The following is a 4164-nucleotide window of genomic DNA, read 5'->3' as shown; positions in this document are numbered from 1 at the left end:
TGGTTCAAGGACACTCTGGAGTCAAAGGAGATCTCAGGGGTTCCTCAGTGTAAACATCCTGTTGATAGTGTTTCCTACTGGTTACCTTGTTGTTTGTTAGTGAATGGTTCTACCACTGGCTGGCTGCCTGTTATGTTAATTCTGAGTGTGTGTACCTCAATGCTTGCTTGCCTGTTATATTTATCTTAAGTGTATGTATCTAATGTATTCACCTGTGTATTTCCAGTCTCCTAAGCCCTTTGGCCTGTGACCTTAACCCCTCCCCCCCCGCTTTTAATTCAAATAAGTAGCTCTGCTAGAAACTCTACAACTTGCTGAGGGATTTCCCACAGCAAGACTATTTAGTATTTATAGTGTATGAAACGGCATCCTTTAGTAGCCATGCAGTGATATGTTTCTCATGTTTCCCATTGCAGTGTCAAAACTAGCAATTTACTTTTATTATTATTCAGAAAAAACTATAGCAAAATAAAAAAGAAGAAAAATACATGTCCTTCTTGAGGAATTGCTATGACTACATAAAATAAATGTCCTTTTTGGCTTTAAAGCAAAGAGAAATGTAGTGGAAAAATTTGGATTTAATGTAGGCCATTGACAGGTGTTACATTTCTGGCAGGAGAAAAACCTTTCTTTTGGTGCAAAAAGACAATGTGTAGCTGTTCAAGAGCTTTCTTGTGGAAGAGAACTGGCTCTTCAGCAAGAAAATTCTCTCTCTTCTGACTTGGAAGATCTCTGTCCTGTCACAGTAACTTGAATGGCTGTACACTTCTCTTGGATATTGTGGAGAACTTACTTATTGGGGTTACCCAATATCCCACAGTCCTCTGCTTTCCCTTCCTGCACCTGAGGGAAGGAAGGAGAGCAGTGGCTTCCTGATAGCTTGTCCAGGGGTCAGGGTGCCTTGTAGGGACCCTGAAATGGAAAATTCCCCCCACCTCCATCCCACCAGTCAGATAATGGGAGGGGCGGGTGGCGGTGGGGAGGCTGGAAACTTCCAACATCTGCTTCCTGTTCCTGAATGAAGGGGGGCGGGGGCATTATCCATGGTGAGAAGCATCCCTGGGCATTCTTGCCATGGGAGTAGGCACTCCCCAACAGCTGCCTGCTGGCAGCCTGCACCTTTCCCTGTCAATCGGTGGACTCCCATAATGGTAGGGATGACCCAAAGAGCAGCCGTCTAGTGTCCCCTGCCTGGAGAGCTCCCCTGTGTATCTTTTCAGCCAGAGGGCTGGGACGCATCTACTTCAACTCCCTATTTTTTTATATTTCTGAGAAATTCTTAATGCTAGAAATGACCTGCTGTTCACGGCCAGTTGCAGTTGAGAGAGATCCCAGTTTTGCGTGTTGTTTGTTGTTTCTCTTTTTTCCATTTGTAAGATGTGTTTATTTCAGCCACAAAGTTAACCTTCCCTTTAGAAAGAAACAGGGGATGGACTGGGTCAAGGAAGTACATAATCTGCACTTTACTATAGTTCTGTTCTTAGTTGTTTCTGTGGTGGTGCTGCAGTGATATGCGGGGTCTGCATGGGGTTGTAAGGGTGTAAGTGTTTGGAATTCGCTCCACTGTCCTGTTGATGATGTGTGAATCAGAGTAAAATCTAGCTTGCTCCCTGTTAGGTTTTTTTTAGATGAAGGCTGGCAGAGTTAGAGAACAGCACCCTTCATTTCTGTTATTTTGCTCAGCAGGTACGACTGAGCATGCATAGTGAGCAGAACTATGGATAGTATACCTGAATCTTCATGTAGTCGCTTTCCTCAGTAGCATCACCCTCAAGATAAGACTTGGCAGACAAGTTATAATGTGGTATTTGTGTGGGACCCAAAACCTACTGAAGAAAAATAATATAAGAATGGCATTCTGACCTGGCAAATGCTTAAAAATGAATATGTTTACTCCACTCTTATATAGTCAACACAGTGTGTGGAAACAGGCTTCTCCATGAACTAAACAGGAGTTAGTGTCTTGTCTTTCTGTTTCCTGTATTCCAAAATAAAAAAAAGATGGGGGGGGCAGGTCTTACGGATAAAGCCAGCTAAAGAGTTGGATTAATAACTTTGAACTTGGCTAACGAGGAGACTATTGCTTGGCTTTGCAGATTTGCATTCACTACATAAATAAAAGCCTTGGCTGGGGTTCAGAAGTGGGGCTGTATAAATTAGAGCAGTCAAATTATTTAAAAAAATAATCACAATTAGTTGTGCAACTAAAAAAATTAGTTGCAATTAATTGCAATTTTAATTGCACAGCTTAAACTTAACTCAAACTTATGCATAGAAAAACTCAAACTTATGCAAAATTATGCAGGTACTTTGCATGGTTGGGGTGTGTGTGTGTGTGGGGGGGGGGAGATTTGTGAAGGTGTGGGGGGCTGTGGGTGTGTAAAGTTTGGAGCCCAGGGAGGGAGGGTACCTGCATTGGGGTCTGGAGCCCAGGGAGGAAGGACCCCCACACACCCTGGCAGGATGCAGAGTACTGTGGGTCAGGAGCGAGGGGCAGCAGCAGGGCTGGAAGGGGTTGTGGCTTGGGAGTGAGGGGCAGGAGCAGGGCATGTATACATTACTCCCTTCCCACAATCATATTACCCCCCCCAACAGGTGTCCTCTTTTTTTGAAACTGGAACCTTATAGGAATGCAGCCCAGAGACATCTGGAGCAGCACCCAGCAGGAAAGCCTGTGGGGGGGGCAAGGAAGAAGGGAAGGGGCAAGGGGGGAAGGGAACAAGTGGGCGGGGGCAAATTGAGGCCCCCGTGGTGAAGGAGGGAGTGGGGCAAGGGCAGGAGTAGGGGCTGGAGTGAATGGGATCCTGGGGCTGGGGCAGGTCATGGGATGGAGCTGTGAGTGGCTCATGCAGGGGCATGAGGGAGGGTGGCTGTGCACACCCTTAGGGGAGGCATGGGGGTATGTGCTCCCCCACATTTGTGCACGTGGCAGGGGCAGGGCTCTGTGAAGAGGGTTGGGGCTCTGCATTCTGTGCCTTTGTCTTGGGACTGGTTGGGGCTCTTTGTCCTCTATGTACAGGGCTGGGACTCAGCACCCTGTCCCTCTGTCTTGGGAGCTGCACAACGCCATGTTGTACCTCCCACCTCCGGGTGAGCAGGGGATGTGTGGTATGGCCAGCGTGTGGCTCCTAGGGCAGTAGCACCAGGGTGCAGAGCCCCAGTACACAGCAGGCAGCCCGCCTCTGTGCCGTGCACAAATCCGGGGGATTCATGCCCCCCATACCTCCCTCAGGGGTGTGCACAGAGGCAGGAAGCCAGCTGCCCCCATGCTGCTGGACGAGGAGCTGCTTGCTGTTCCATCCCACGACAGGCTGCATTCCCGGCTACATGCTTGCTCGGCTTCATGCCTGCACGTGGCATCCCAGTATGGCACCAATATAATGATGCATCTCGTGCGTGTGTGTCCAGCGCTTAGGCTGCCCTCCTTTGCATTGCCATTGATGTCCCCTTGGTAGCTGGGAGGTGGCAGTGACGTGGTGGGGAGCCTGAGTGGGGGCTCCAAAACCATGTGTGCGATTAACGCATTGAAAAAATTAATGCCTTAATTGGTTCTTGCATTAATTGCACATATTAATGGTGATTAATTGACAGTCCTAACTAGAAGCATAAAGGTTGTGGTAGAAAGCACATCTACCCAAGTTTACTTGCAAGTATACAATTTAAAATTGTGCTGTGGCTACTGCACTATATAAATGCTGAAATTAAGCATTATGTTGACATTCATGATCAGATCACTAATAGGGGATTTTTAAATTTAATTCAGCTGTAAGAAATTCTAGAGCTCCAGTAGTTCTCAGAAATTCTGAATGTGCAGCTCCTGGGGCAGAGACAGCAGGGTGCTGAGCCCCAGGCTGCAGCATGCAGCCTGCCTCTGCCCTGCACACAAATCCAGGGGGTACATGCCCCCTATACATCCCTTAGGGGTGCGTGCAGCATTGGGGAGCCATGCCCCCCCACGCCCTTGGCTGAGCTGCTCATGGCTTCTTCCCAAGACCCGCCCCTGCCCAACTCCCTACCTCACTATGGGGGCCTCAATCTGCCCCCCACCCTTTCCCTCTCCCTTGCCCCCTCCCTTCCACAGACTTATCTGCTGGGCACTGCTCTACAAGCCACTGGGCTGTGTTCCTGGCTACGTGCATGCTGCAGATGCTCGTCTGTGTCTGT

The sequence above is a fragment of the Gavialis gangeticus genome, unplaced genomic scaffold, assembly GCF_001723915.1.
Source record: "Gavialis gangeticus isolate Ggan-Ray unplaced genomic scaffold, GavGan_comp1, whole genome shotgun sequence".
Taxonomy (NCBI): Eukaryota; Metazoa; Chordata; order Crocodylia; family Gavialidae; genus Gavialis; species Gavialis gangeticus.
The sequence above is the reverse complement of the archived record's forward strand: the minus strand, read 5'-3'. Positions refer to the sequence as shown.